Source organism: Cucurbita pepo, chromosome 7 (genome assembly GCF_057944985.1).
Source record: "Cucurbita pepo subsp. pepo isolate OVF chromosome 7, ASM5794498v1, whole genome shotgun sequence".
In the NCBI taxonomy this organism is placed as follows: Eukaryota; Viridiplantae; Streptophyta; class Magnoliopsida; order Cucurbitales; family Cucurbitaceae; genus Cucurbita; species Cucurbita pepo.
This window is the reverse complement of record NC_141804.1, coordinates 7,719,192-7,735,565: the sequence shown is the minus strand read 5'-3', so window position 1 is coordinate 7,735,565 and position 16,374 is coordinate 7,719,192. Positions and strand designations below refer to the sequence as shown.

General features: G+C 33.5%; 1 protein-coding gene across 4 annotated transcripts in view; it reads left to right on the top strand.

Annotated features, from left to right (window-relative positions):
* Window positions 1-16,374, top strand: part of LOC111798512 (ubiquitin-like protein 5) — a 33,478-nt gene that overhangs the window by 2,141 nt on the left and 14,963 nt on the right. Inside the window, exon 2 of one of the 4 annotated variants that reach the window (XM_087125328.1) lies at window positions 11,863-15,723. The exons of 2 other annotated variants lie outside the window; for them this stretch is intronic. The gene's annotated coding sequence lies outside the window, so the exon portion shown is untranslated. Of the gene's footprint in view, window positions 1-4,106; window positions 4,575-11,862; window positions 15,724-16,374 lie in introns of those variants that run through there. One more of the 4 variants, XM_023681713.2, reaches the window with a different exon arrangement.

The window sequence follows — 16,374 nt, the reverse complement described above, 5'->3', positions numbered from 1 at the left end:
ACCCATAGCTTTATCTTTCAAGGGTAACATTAGGCTTCATTATCATTTTTTCCTTATTGCTCATGAAGTCATACGGGCCATCACTGATCTTTCAATTCACTTTTGATTCAATCGTATTAAGATTTATTAGCAATATTCCTTCATATATGTCTTGGTGAATCTTCCATCTCTTCGTTCATGGCTCCTCCGAGTCCGCATCAATGTGTTTAAATATTTCTGTTTTTTTTTTTTTTTTTTTTCTTTTTTTAAAATATAAACTATGGAGTTTACTCCTTCATCTTCAGAGCTACTGTTCAAGATGTGACTGGCAGAACATACCACAAAGCTAATGATGTATTTCTCACACACAAAAACTAATCTATTTCAAAATTTGGATAATGTCGTCTCTTCCACCCACTTTTTTAAAAATGAAATTCACAATGAAATTCCATTTGTGAGACACAACTTTCACCTCATTCAACCCAGTCTTTAGCTTATCAAGTGTGGAAATTTCCTTGAAATCCTTCTCCCCAAACTGATAATCACCAAAGTTTCTCACCATTGCTTAAAATGGATTTTATAGTTGAAAATATAACGTGTTCATGGATTTTTTTTTGTCACATTTAGCCTCTCTGTATCTTCTGAAATTCCCTTTTATTCCACAATTTCTACTAGGTACACTTTTGATGGAGATCCCTGAAGAATATTTATCTTAATATTACTCTTTTTTCCATCCGGGTTCTGTAGTTAATTTTAGGCCTGAGCTTTTGTCTTAGCTCTATTCCTTGTAACTACTTGCCACAGTCTTGGATTTTCTCCCATCTCCATAAAAGTTTTGAGCTTCAACATTTTAACAGCACTGTGTGATTTTCAAACAAGCTCCATTAGATGGGATGGCATTGAAACTGTTATATTAAGTTACATAATTCCATGCACTCATTTTCATAACATAAATGGTTTATTGGTTCGAGAAGGGTTTATGGATTAAGTACTTACTATTTGATAGCTGACTTGACAAGCCTTTAAGGTTCATTCATGCGTATTTGTAATCCATTTGGAAAGTAATGGGTTTCTTTTCCCTCTTTAGCCTTTAGCCCATTCAAGTTCCCATGGAAATCTTCACTACACAACTTGCTTCTAATACTGATGATTTTCAGAGATATTCTACGCATAAAAACATCATTCTTGTTTTATATTGTCTTGAAGATTCGTTTACTAAGCATAATTATATTTTCTTTTAAAAGTTCAGTGATTTTTCAAGTTCTATTCTTTAATTCGCACATAAATTATACACTTAACTACCAAATTATGGAAGTTAAAGGCCATACAGGCCCACTAACAAATGTGGAAGCTCTTATACCTTTTTGTTTGGCAACAAGTAATTTAAAATCTTTAATATTTGAACTGGTTCTCATCATTCTTGTAATGTCTTTAACTTTTATGTTGTGAGGTCAGTCGTAGATATATAATAATAGATTCTAAGGTGTATAGGTAGAATATGATTGTTCCTTCTCTTTAGAGTAATTTTGAACATAAAAAAAGTGATTTTAGCAATTTCAAAACTACCTTGTAACTTTCTTTTTGAACTTGAGTTCTCCAAGTTGTAAAATATTTTCTAGAGAAAAGGTAATCATACACATAAGAAACTGTAAGAAACTACCAGTGTTGCTAACATTTGTCTGTTCTTCAGTCAGAGTACCTAAGTAACGTGTTCTGTTAGTGTTTCTTATGTCATTTTGGCTTCGAGAGGACAGTGGGGGTTGATTGTGTAGAAGGATAACGTGTCATTCTAAGTAGTTGAGGGTAATTACTTTTACCATTTTTATTTGAGGAAATCTAAGAGTAATGCTTTTGAGGGCTATATTGAAATTGGATAAAGGAAGCAGTCCAAAATTTTTGAAAGGATAATTGAAGAAGAGCCTAACATTAGTACTATAATTCAATAGGCTTTGTATAGGAAGCTTTAAGTTTAGAATGTGAAATGTGAAGGAATTTTAATGAACAACACCCTTTTCTTTTACTAAACTCTCTACACTTGGTATTAAAGTTGTCCCTAGAAGGAGCTATCTGCTTTGCCAAATCCTTAATTATTTAAAATCAATGAAAATCATATTTAAAAATGTAAAAAAAAAAAAATCAAGTTGATTTTGAATGATTGAAGACATGACTATTTTGAACATCAACAAGGTTATTTTAGCAATTCCAAAACTACCTTGTAACTTCCTTTTTGAACTTGGTTCCCCAAGTTGTCAAATATTTTCTGGGGAAAAAGTTATACCTAAGAAATTTGTAAGAAACTACGTGTGTTGCTGACATTTGTAAGAAACTACGTCTATTGTTCTGCCTCCTTGAATAATTTTTTGGTTGAGAATACTCTAGCTACTAGAGATGGAAAACTTTTTCTAAGAACTCATTACTCTTCCATAATTTTATGTTCCCCCACCATGTTGTTGGCTGGAAGGATAAGAGCTGGATATGTGTATGTCTAACTCTTATTAATCTTCAGCCTTTAGAGCTTCTTTTTCTATTAAATCAAGCAAAGGATAGTTTCATTCATAAGTGAATTGAAACTTCTGGAATTTCATAATGAATTTAATGGTGAAAGCTATTTGTGTTTCATAATAGTTTCATTCAGTTTCTCTAATTCCCTTCCCAAGTGTGTTTCAGGAAAAACATGATTAGAGTATTTTTTAATAATAATAGCATGCTTAGAATATGATATTGGAATCCAATTTTTTCCAGTAGTCATTAGATATGTTATTTAACTCTGTTTACAATTTTTTCATCGACTGTGCTCTCTCCTTTTATCTTTTCGGCTTTCTGATGCAAGAAAATTTATGTAATTGATAGTATTGAATTAAGAGGAGAAATAAACCTTGCTTTAGATAAACTTCCATTACCACCTAACTCATGCATCGTCTCCTAGTAGACGATCACTACTTGGAAATGCAAAATCACGTCTTGTGTCCTGTGTGAAGAGGAATAAATCTTATCAATGGGAATTCTCGTCAACCTTTTGAACTTCCATATCATGCATATCTTAAGCCTTCTTTTTTTCTTTCCCTAGTACCATATAACTCAAAAAGAATACATTGCTTCAATTTTCTTGTCAAACGTAACCCATTTTGTTGTGTGTGTGGGGTCCAGAACTCTTCCAGATTTTAAAATATCCTCTTTGATTCCAGTTTTTTGGTAGACAAATCTGTTTCATGATGGTTTGTAGGAAAAGTTTCAATGCTTTGACTATTTTCCCACCACTTTTGAGCTCTGTAGCTATGGATTACTATATGTAAATGAGCTTTCTTTGTTTCTAAGCCATTAAATGCAAGTGTAAAGCGATATAAACCAACAATTCTCCAAGCGATAACCTTCCCTTAATAAAATGAATTTAAGTTAATTATCCAAGCAGTTTCTTTTTGTTTAGTATGCAGAAATACCAACAGTTGAATTTCTTATAGATTATAATCCCATGTCAACCTTCGAAGTCTCTTGAAATGGTACTATTTAGTTTTGTAGATCAAGTTTAAATAGAGTTCTCACCCCAGGCAAGGCAATATCTTTAATTGTTTTCTATCATCTTCATTGATTTGGTTTCTTCTTTTCCTTGGTTTTCGTTCTTCCCGTAGCTACAATAGGTTTAAAATTCCTCTCCACAGGTGAGTTATTCAATGTATTTTTGATTGCTGCCTTCTTTTCCTTGGTTTTCGTTATTCAATGCGTCATTAATATCATGCATTGTTTTCTCACGTAACTAATTCCTTAATGCTTGCCAATTCTTCAGATACCTTTGAATTCCTTCTACATTTCAGTTTTAAATAATCGCTCCTAACTTGTTGAAAATAGCTTTCTCACGTACCTATCTGCCTTCAGTTGAGGTCTTAACTTCTATTAGTATTTTTGCTTATATTTTTGGACGGTTCAATTGAAAATAGCTTTCTCACGTACTTATCTGCCTTCACTTTTAATTTCTGGTCTTCTTGCTTTTCTCCTGATCTTTTTGTTTCCTTACCTCAATCTTCTTTGGAACTTTCACTTTTAACTTGTTAAAGCAAATTATAGAAAAATGCTTACATATCTCGATTTTTCATCATCAGTTCGTTCTTCTAACTACTGAGCTTTCATGCTAGGTTTTCCAACTTCCAACTACTACCCCATTTTGTTGAAGGATTTCTCTTCATTGTAGGAAGACTTTCCCTTTATATATAAACGTTTTATTTCCAGCTTCAGAGCATGCATTATTTAATCGAAGAATGATCAATTATTCTTCGTTTGGATAATTTGTGAGCCACATGTTCTTCTTCATTTGGATGATCAATTTGGATGAAAGTACGAGAACTTTCCACAACTTAAATAGAAGCTTCTAAACAATCGACCTTCCCCCTTTGTTTATTGTGTATGAGATTTCCTCTGTTAGTGTGCTACTCTTGCCCCCCAGTTTTTAAATTTGAGACCGAGCCCTGATACATTTGACCAACCTTTCTTTTTTTTTTATAGATTTTTGATCTTTCAGTGAAATCCCTTCAATTTATGCCCTTCATATGTATATTCTTATTGAAGTTTTTCAATATTATATATCAACCATTATGAAGTTTTAATCTGGTCACTTCATTAGTGCTTTCTCAATTCAAACCAACAAATTACTTCATCCTTGACTTATTTCCAATTCCGCTTCTAATACTATTTTCCATCACTGGGTGCACAAAGATTTTAAACAGTCAGGGAAGACACTTCCCAATTATTGGCATATGCTTTTGTTTCAAATACTTTTGAGGTATTTTTATTTATACTTGGTACCACCCAAATCCGTCCTTCCATTGTATGAATGATGACTAGTGTTCGAACTTGCAAGTAGGATCATTCTGACTGATGAATAATCTTGGGAGAGCTAAGAGAACTAGTAGGAAACCCACTTGTCTGTTCTTCTTTAATCAGAGTACGTAATTAACGTGTTCCGTTGGTGTTTCCTGTGTCGGTTTGGCTTCAAGAAGATAGTGGGGTTGATTGTATAAGAGGATAACATGTCCATATCAGTTTGGCTTCCTGTGTCAGTTTGTCAGTTTGGCTTCTAAGTAGTTGAGGAAAATCACTCTTACCCTTTTTATTTGAGGAATTTTATGAAGGAGAGCCTAACATTAGTACTGTAATTCAGTACACTTTGTACAGGAAGCTTCAAGTCTAGAATGTGAATGCGAGCCTATTGACGAGAAAGATTGGAAGAAATAAGAATAGTAACTTCGTAATATATTTTTGTTGGAAAGTATTTGTGAAGGATTTTTAAAGTTCCTTCTAGAGACAACGTTAATACCAAGTGGAGAGACAGAAAACATAGGAGATTAGAAACGGCCTCTAAAATCATAGCTATCTACGTAGAACTTCAAAGTCCCTGAATCCTAACGTGCTTCTTTCATCAGGAGAAATAACAAATCATATTTAAAATCAATTTTAAGGAATGAAAATCATATTTAAAATGTTCCATATCATAACCGACTAAAGCTTGCCCTTTTAAACAACCTTACGCTTAAGAGTCTAGTATTTGCCCTTTTAAACAACCTTATACTTAAGAGTCTAGTATTTGCCCTTTTAAACAACCTTATACTTAAGAGTCTAGTATTTGCCCTTTTAAACAACCTTATGCTTAAGAGTCTAGTATTTGCCCTTTTAAACAACCTTATGCTTAAGAGTCTAGTATTTCCTGTGGATTTATGAATTATAAACACGAAGGTCTTGTGTTTTTGGCATTAATGGAACTCAATAATGGTATTAAGTCTCTTTAGAGTCATTTTGAACGTAAAAAAAGTGATTTTAGCAATTTCAAAACTACCTTGTAACTTTCTTTTTGAACTTGTAATCTTGTAAAATATTTTCTAGGGAAGAGGTTATTATATACATAAGAAACTTGTAAGAAACTACCCGTGTTGCTTGTGGAAATAGGAGCAAAGAAGTAGGATTTGATTTCTGTCTTCTCAAAGTTAATATTCGACTGTGATTAAACCACCATTTAATATAATCATAGGCTTTTCAATAATTGTCCTGGGACTTTTTAGACTTCTAAGAAGCTTTGTACGCAGATACTGGGGACTACCAATAGGTTCCTAAACTAGGGATATATCGCCAAAAAGACAATTTCCACATTCTTTTGCCCCTTTAATTGATAGTAGACCTCTATTGAAGTAACTCAAGTCTTAGATTTCCTTACCAAGAGGTTTATTTTTGTCATCTTTCAAGATTTTGTGGCATCATAAAGGTTTTCAAAGGGTAACTTCCTTCCATCTTCCATCTTCCATCTTGAGACAAAAACATATCTACTGACAGCACTTTTACCAGAAATACTGACAATTACTAGGATCGGAAAAGAATCACTTTTGGTCAAATCCTCTTAAGGAAATCTCTTTCTTCTCTCTCTCAATCTCCTATTATGAGAAATACTGACATATGGAATATTTGAGATTACTGAGTTGCAAGTTTTTAATTTCCTTCACCATTTCAGTATTAGAACTTCGCTTCTTTGTTTTTTCCCATCTGGGTAGCCCAAGAAAGGACAATTTTCACTAACGTAGAGAACTTCAAGACTATTTACAAGAAGACTTTGTAATATCAAATCATTGCTCTCAAATAATAAAATATAGTTTAGGAATTACTGGTGAGGAACATATATTTTGCTTTTCTCTGTCATCAATTACTAGGCATTCAATCAACCACTTACCAATACCTTAGTCAATAATATCTCCTCTAAACTCCTTGATCTGTGGTTATACCATAACTTTTATTCACAACTTTTCTATAAAACCATAAATGTTTCGGTGTCTGTTCCCATGAAATTTATGAACAAAACATTGAACTTGAATAACTTCTGGAATTTCATAATGAAGTCAATGGTGAAAGCTAATATAGTTAGTTTCTTTAATTCCCAATTGTGTTTCAAGAAAAACATGATTAGAATATTCTTTCTAATAAGAGCACGCTTAGAATATGATATTGGAATCCAATTTTTTCCAGTAGTCATTAGAGATGTTAATTAAACTTTGTTTAATTTTTTTTCATCGACTCTGCTCTTTCCTTATATTTTGTTTTAAAAAGATTTTCTGCTTTCTGGTGCAAGAAAATTTATGCAAGAACCTTACTGCTTTCTGGATAAAACGTTACTTTCCTTCGGTCTCTTTACTTAGACTTATCTATTATTTGATTGACTAATCCTTTATATTATTGCTTTATAGTATTGAATTAAGAGGAGAAATACACCTTGCTCTAGATGAACTTCCATTGCCAATTAACTCATGCATCGTCTCGTAGTAGATTACTTGGAAATGCAAAATCACGTCTTGTGTCCTGTGTGAAGTGGAATAACTCTAATCATTGTGAATTCTCGTCAACCTTTTGAACTGTCATATCATGCATATCCTAAGCCTTTTTTTTTTCCTTAGTACCATTGCTCAATTTTCTTGTCAAACCTAACCCATTTCGTTGCCTATGGGGTCCAGAACTCTTCCAGATTTTAAAATATCCTCTTTGATTCCATTCAAATCTGTTTCATTATGGTTTGTAGGAAAAGTTTCAATGCTTTGATCATGGTTTACTATATATAAGCGAGCTTCATTGATTTGAAGTGGCTCTTGATACTTCAGAAGTCCTATCTTTGATGCATAAAGACCCATTCATTAGAAACGAAGAAATTATGTCCAGCAAAAAATTCAAGTGCAAGCTATAAGGGATTTAATTTAATTCTCTAAGCAATTTCTTTTTGTTTAGAATTCGAAATACCAGCAATTGAACTTCTTATAGATTATAATCCCATGTCAACCTTCTGAAGTCGTCTCTTGAAATGGTACTATTTTGTTTTGTAATTACCTTTTTGAAGATTATTCTTTTACTGGAGTCCAAGATCAACTTCACCCAAGCAAGACAATATCTTTGATTGATTTGGTTTCTTTCTTTCCTTAGTTTTCTTTCTTCCTTCAACGGAGTTTTCACTTCTACGATAGGTTTTCCTTAGTGTTTTAATATTCCTCATTCAATGTATATTTGATCGCTGCCTGATTCTCTTTCGCATAAAATTTTCTAACATTTTTCTTCAATATTTCCAACTAAGAATCGCTGCATTTTGAAGACATTAGTGTCAATATATCATCCATTTCAGTTTTAAATAATCGCTCTCAACTCAGTTGAAAATAGCTTTCTCACATACCTATCTGCCTTCAGTTGAGGTCTTAGCTTCTCTTAGTATTTTTGGATGGTTTCTTACCTTCGTCAACGAAATAATGCTTCCTTTCTTTGAGCTTTTTGCATGTTCTAAGCGGAAATCTTCTTGCTTTTCTCATTGATCTTTTTATTTTCTTACCTCATAAGAACTTTCTACGACTTGAATAGAAGCTTCTAAACATTCGACCTTCCCCCATTGTTTATTGCGTATTAGATTTCCTCTGTTAGTGTGGTACTCTTGATGAATAATATAACTTCCTCCATTTTTGATTGCGTATGAGATTTCCTCTGTTAGTGGTACTCTTGAACATAATCCCCCCCCCCCCCCCCCCCCCCCCCCCCCCCCCCCGAGTTTTTAAATTTGAGACTGAACCCTTATACATTTGACCAACCTTTATGCATAGATTTTCTATCTTTCGAGTGAAATCCCTTCAATTTATGCCTTTCATATCTGTATTCTTATTGAAGTTTTTCAATATTATATATCAACCATTATGAAGTTTTAATCTGGTCACTTCATCAGTGCTTTCTCAATTCAAACCAACAAATTACTTTATCCTTCTTGTATCCATGACTTATTTCCAATTCCGCTTCCATTACCATTTTCCATCACTGGGAGTACAAAGATTTTAAACAGTCGGGGAAAAGATACTTCCCAATTGAAAAGAAAAAAGGAAGTCGGAATAACCACACCAGGTTATGCAAGGGAGATGAGAGAGCTTTGTTGGTTTGTTTGGCAAATCAGTTCGTTTCTCTTCAAATCGTTTTTTTTTTTTTTTTTTTTTTTTTTTTTTTTTTTGTGGAATTTCTCCTTGTTTTATTGAGTTCCATTTATAGATAAGAAGTGATGATTGTTATTATGTTCTCTTGGCAAAGAATGATTGTAACCTGGTATTTGATCTGATAGTGGAAGCTTTTCAAAGTTATCCCGTGGTTTCCACGTAAATCATGGTGTCTATACTTTGCTTGCTTGTTTTTAGTTTTCTTCTGTGTTTTTTTGGAGGGAAATTCCTTACTTGAGTTATTACTATACTGAACTTTTCATTCGTCAGCCAAGGATTGTGATTGATGTTTCAGAGATGGCATCTTTATTTCAAAGATGGAATAAGATAGGTGTATTGGTGAGATATATAACCCTTTTATATAGGAGAGAAGCCAATACAAGAAAGAACATAAGAATAAGAATAGGAATAAAACTCTGAATGAATACACATAATTAGCGCATTAATATTATATTTTCTTCGATTAACAAAGATAACTTTCCTGGATTCTGTAAAATAGAATTATAGGATGCACTTTAGTGTTCCTAGGTCCTTGATTTGGATTCACTTAGAAGTTTTTTCTTTAGAGTGATCAATTCTACTTTATTATCACCTGAAAGAATAATGTCATCCCTACATAAACAATCAAAATCATAAGAAGAGATATTTTCTTGCCTAGTTTGTTCCTCGCTCCTTAGTAAGATACGAAGAGCTATTATCAAGGAAAATTTTGAATATATTTAAATGTGGAAGACACATTGGCATTTTCTTTCAGAACATCAATCCCTAAAATGAATCTACGATAACCTTCCTAGGATTTCTACTTGAGTAAAAACAAGTATCTGATGAAATATCATGCCCATGCTTAGGAAGCATTGCTAACAAACAAGTATCTGATGTTATGCAATGAATGAAATGTTTCTAACAGAACAATGCAGAAATCAACACTCTGCAGAGGAGTAGTGTCCCTCAAGAGAAAAGAATTGGGAAGTTTTATGACAGAAAACACGTGAGTGAATGGAATGCCTTCTAGAAGCTAGAGGCTCCACGTATGGTAGAAAGCTTGCTTGCACAACACTCCTCACTCTTGGGAGGTTGAGAAACTTTAGCCTACACATACTAAGTATGTTTTAACTTTAACGTCTTACCTATTATTTAGGCACAAGACTCTCCTTTACTATTCCTTTACTATTCCTTTTCAATCTTAGAGTTTCTCCTCCCTACATCAAATGCTGCAAACGCCTAGCTTGCTCCCAAGAGCTTGAAATGTTTTAACTCTAAAAGTGTATTGTTATTTGCTTCTTTGTGTTATTTATCAAAATATTTGTTATTTGCTCCTTTGTGTTGCATTCTTCCTTTTACATCTCTGGATTCAATGACATAGCTATGTTTTGCTTTTTTTTTTTCGACCACCATGAAGAATACTTTTTGCCAAGATTGAAATAATACCTAGAGGTGCTCTTCATATCATTCAATAGCCCAGCCTAATCACTATCTGAATAACTTTGCAACTGAACCGCTGTCCATTCTAGATGCCTTAGAACCAACCCCCATTGCAACAACCATATGGCTCTTGCACAATGAAGAAATTTGGATAACACCTACAGTGTACATGATCTCAACCCTAATGGATGTGATGTGCATGAGGCTTCCCACTAGGCTTTTTTTACGCAATATCATCTTCAAGTTCTCCATAAAAATTACAATTGCATTTGGTCGATCAATTTGCGGTCACAAATTCTTCTTTCACATCTCATAATTGTTCCCTCTTCCTCTATTTCAGAAACTCTAAGATGAATGCATCAAAAAGTTCACACATGTTAGATAAGTTAAAATCCCTAGTGAATCCTTAGACAAGTTTATACTGGGCATAATTTTCACTTGATCATAACCTGATTATTGAAAACATTTACAATTTCCATTATCTACAAACATGCTTTTTATGTGATTGCAGTTCACTTTACATCCATTAGAGAGATTGGTGTCTTAAGTTTTTTACTCGGTAGGGCTTCACTTTCTGACCATTTACCTTTAAGATATTTGCTTTGCCATCTTGCAAATCTATTAGCCTATATCAAAACGAGAGGTTTAATCTTTTTAATATCTAGAAAGCTTTGTGCTCAAGCTCAAGTGGCAGATGGCATGCTTTTCCAAAAATTATCTGGTGCCTTCAATGTTGTTTGATGTGTTCTTACTGTATCATCCAATCCTAGGACCAATCCTCTTATTAAGGATCCATATGTATCCACAATTGAAAATTCGTTAATCCTATATTGGCCGTACCTTGTATGGTATATGAAGACATAGAAATACACATGGCATTGTCTTAGATTCTGATAGATGATATTAATTTAATTCAATGCTGTCCCTATTCAATTTAGAAATGAATCAATAAAATATTCTGAATAATTTCAAATAACTTGAAAGTACCCCATACATTGAAAATTTCAACCTTGAGCATGAAACTTGCATCGTATCATGGCTGAAAGGTTTTATATTCTTTGATAGGTTTTATATTCTTTGATATCAATTGACATTGTTTGGCAAATAAGTGTGCGATCTAAACAAGGCCAGGATGAAATTTCCACGTTAGAGTACTTTCTTTGCAGCTATTTTTGTACCTACAAAATATCTTCCACATAGAGCCATTTGACAAGCATTTAGGATTTTTACCATGTCCTCCTCAACTACACATCTTAATATTTGATCTAGACCTAGCTTATTTAACTGTGTTTTATCCCAACTGTTGTGCAGTTGTACCAGGTGGTGTGAGTCCACTAACTAGATACTTGGCAATATGTGCATACCCGAATGCTATGCTACCTGTACTGCTACTTCTTTCACTTCTTGTTCAAATCATGACATGTGATCGACCACTTGATTCACTTTTCTTTTTTTATATTAAATTTCTTGTTCCAATTCTTAGAGAAGGAGAATCTATCAAAGACAAAGACTATTGCTTTGGTGTTAGAAGACCTAAATTTATCAAAGACAATCGCTTTGGTGTTAGAAGACCTAAATTTATCAAAGACAAAGACTCTTGCTAGGAGTTTTCTCTAACATGAGTAATTTACTTGTTCATCATTCACGACCTTGGTGGGATATTTAGATTAGATATAGGATCTTATATTGTGCCAAGATTGCTCCAACTGCCAAGTCACTTGCATTGCACCAGCTCAAATGATTGACTCCAGTTAGGAACTATCATGATTGATGTCGTGCTCAATCTTTTTTTTTTTTTTCCTTTTTTTTTTTCTTTTTGTATCTTCCAAAAACTATCATCAGTCCAGTTTCTAACAATCTGCATAAGAGTTTAGATATATATGAGATATCCTTGATGAATCATCTATAATATTATTCATGTCCTAGGAAAATTGGAATTTCCTGTCCTGGTAAGTTTTGAAATTTGTTGTATTTTTCCTTATCCACCTCGATTTCTTTCCTTGAGATTATGTGTCCTAGTATAATGCTTTTGTGTACCAATTCAACGACACTTCTCCCCGTTGTCCTAGTATATTGCATTTCTGCACACTGTTTGAATATTTTCCAAAATACTGAGAAATTATCCATAAAAATATCTGTAATTATCTCCACCATATATGAGAAAAAAAAAACAATTGTACACTTTTGGAATGTTTTCAGAGCATTACAAAATTCAAATGACATCCTTCTAAATAGGTAAACGTCATCTCTTCATTGTCTTCTGGTGCTATGGTTGTTTGATTGTAATATGAATATCCATCCAGAAAATTGTAGTACTTCCTTACTAATCAATCCAACACTTGGTAATAGAAAGAATTTTTTGAACCTTTATCTAGGCAGAAGTAGTTGCTTTTATCTAGACTATCTACCCTGTAATTGTTCTTGTTAAGTTGCTTTTATGCATGCATATAAGGGCTAATTCAATGTATATTTCTATAGTCCGTCCTATTGTCATCCCATGCTTTGAGTGGACCTGCAGTTATGAAAATTCATCTTCGGAAGTAAGGTGAGCTGAAATAATTACGGACAGAGTCTCACCTTTTCCTAAAACATATTTTAGGTGGAATGTAAGTAGTTCTAGTTCTAGTTTGGGTGGTTTAATCACTAGTGGTTGTATTGACAAGTCTTCTTCAATCCTCTAAAAAATGTGTTCTCGCCTGTATTCTCTTGCTGATTACATTCTTCTTCAAAGTTCTCACGTTCACGATTTTCTACTTAAGTTATAGGCCAAAAATTTCAATTCTTGAACGTTCCTCCATTTCTCTAGGGTATTACAATGTGTTGATGACATTGAATGTGATTTGTTTGATAATTCACACACGTTGTCAACTCACATTTATGGATATCAAGTTATTGCTCTCCCTATGGTCAAACAGGGTCTTCCTCGAATGATGGATACCTTTCTATCTGCCTTGCAATCTAGGATAATAAAACTAATCGTGAAGACAAATTTGTCCAGGACATCTTCTATCTTTCTTGCGAGCTTGCTATGGACTTTTCTTCTAATTGCAATGTTATTTTGGGTCTAGCTCATCCGTTTCTTAGTTGCTTGAGAGCTGTCAGAGGAATCAAGTTGACGTTGCTCCAGAGTTGCATAGTGCTCTGTCAACATATTTTCCTCCTATTATGGAAGAGATCGTAAAACTTTTTGGGTCATGCAGTTCAAGTAGCATCTTGCTTTTCAATAGGCCATTGTAGTTATTTGGAAGTTCCACAATTTCACCTTTTCTTTGCAAGGATGTCCTTTAAGAACATTGAAGTGCTTCTTCCTACTGGATGTTGATATGAAACTGTTTTGAGTATGTTAACAAATTGGTTGGATTTCTCGTTTTGGTTCTTTCCTTAAATCTTTGGAAAAATGGAGTATGTGGTCTGACACCCTAATCAAGATTTTTTAGTTTCTTTGTAGGCGTAACCTTTTTCTCTTGCTGTAGGTGCTTTGTGAACTCATCTTTTGCTGCATCAACTACAATTTTTTTTTTTTTTTTTTCAATTGAAACTCCATGTTGATTCTTAGGGTTCATTGTGGATACTTGCTTGCATGTTCTTTTATCAGACTTTTCTTTCTTTTTTTCCTTCCATTTTCTCTTCATCTTGTTTCCATGAATCCTTTGAAGTCTAGTCCTAAGAGTGATTGCCCTGCAATGTTCCTATGTTTCTCGTTGATGGTTTTTCTGGCAATGATCCTTGTTATATCATATCGATGATGTTGTTGCTTGACTTTGGATTATCACATCATTTTTAACCATAAAACTCCTTGTTATATCATATCGATTGATTTATGAGTCAATCTGTTATAGAAGTACTGGATCAGGTTATTAGCGGGCAAGCTGTGAGATTCACTCTTTTTCACTAGTTTCTTAAATATTTGGTTCTAAGATCCCTATATGCAAGTTATGATACATTGCTGCTGCATAGTCATTAAAAACAGTGTCTACAGTCAGATATAAGACTCTACATTTAAATTTTGAATAATCGCTCTCAACTTGTTGAAAATAGCTTTCTCACGTACCTATCTGCCGTCAGTTGAGGTCTCAACTTCTATTAGTATTTTTGCTTCTATTTTTGGACGGTTCAATTGAAAATATCTTTCTCACATACCTATCTGCCTTCACTTTTAATTTCTGGTCTTCTTGCTTTTCTTCTTGATCTTGTTATTTCCTTACCTCAATCTTCTTTGGAGCTTTCACCTTTAACTTGTTAACAATTAGAAGTATCCACGAGCAAAATATAGCAAAATGCTTACATATCTCGATTTTTCATCATCAGTTCGTTCTTCTAACTACAGAGCTTCCAGGCTAGTTTTTCCAACTTCCAACTACTACCACATTTTGTTGAAGGATTTCTCTTTTTCATTGTAGGAAGACTTCTCCTTTATATATAAACCTTTTATTTCCAGCTTCAGACCATGCATTATTTAATCGAAGAATGATCTATTATTCTTCATTTTGATGATTTGTGAGCCACATTTTTCTTCATTTGGATGATTAATTTGGATGAAAGTATGAGAACTTTCCACGACTTAAATAGAAGCTTCTAAACAATCGACCTTCCCCGTGTTTATTGCGTATGAGATTTCCTCTGTTAGTGTGCTACTCTTGCCCCCCAGTTTTTAAATTTGAGACCGAGCCCTGATACATTTGACCAACCTTTCTTTTTGCATAGATTTTCGATCTTTTGAGTGAAATCCGTTCAATTTATGCCCTTCATATGTATATTCTTATTGAAGTTTTTCAATATTATATATCAACCATTATGAAGTTTTAATCTGGTCACTTCATTAGTGCTTTCTCGATTCAAACCAACAAATTACTTTATCCATGACTTATTTCCAATTCCGCTTCCAATACTATTTTTCATCACTGGGAGTACAAAGATTTTAAACAGTCAGGGAAGACACTTCCCAATTGTTGCCATTTGCTTTTGTTTCATATACTTTTGAGGTATTTTTATTTGGATACTTAGTACCACCCAAATCCGTCCTTCCATTGTATGAATGAGGACTAGGGTAGAGTCTGTGACGCCAAAAAGAAAAAGGAAGACGGAAGAACCACACCAGGTTATGGAAGGGAGATGAGAGAGCTTTGTTGGTTTGTTTGACAAATCAGTTCGTTTCCCTTCAAATATTTTTTTTGTGCAATTTCTCCATGTTTTATTGAGTTCCATATATAGTTAAGGAGTGATAATTGTTATTATATTCTCTTGGGAAAGAATGTATTGTGACCTGGTATTTGATCTGTTAGTGGAAGCTTTTCAAAGTTATCCCGTGGTTTTTCCCTCTCGCATATGGGGGTTTCCACGTAAATCATGGTGTCTATACTTTTCTTGCTTGCTTGGTTGTGTTTTAAATTTTTTTTCTATGATTTGTTTTTTTGGAGGGAAATTCCTTGAATTAGTATTAACTCGTATTAATATTATATTTTCTTCGCTTAGCAAAGATAACTTTCCTGGATTGTGTAAAATAGAATTATAGGATGCACTTTAGTGTTCCTAGGTCCCTACATAAACAATCAAAATCATAAGAAGAGACATTTTTTTGCCTAGTTTGTTCCTCGCTCCTTGTTAGTAAGATAATAAGAGCTATTATCAAGTATTTAAGTTCCAAATAACAAAAACCATGGAGAGTTTGAATATATTTGACGAACATTATTTGAGAATATCAAGGAAAAATGTGAAAGACACATGGGCATTTTCTTTCAGAATATCAATCCCTAAAATGAATCTAAGGCTCTTCCCAGTATACCATTTACATAATAAACAAAGATGAGAAAATATGACACGATAACCTTCCTAGGATTTCTACTTGAGTGCTTATGTATATATATATACTAGTTTATTAGCTTCAGATTCATTGGAGTGAAGGCCACATTTATTCACAGTAATTCAGTACCACAAAGCGTGATTCTTTTTCATTATCCACCTATTCCTCAAAAATGTCTTCACAACATCCCTTTAG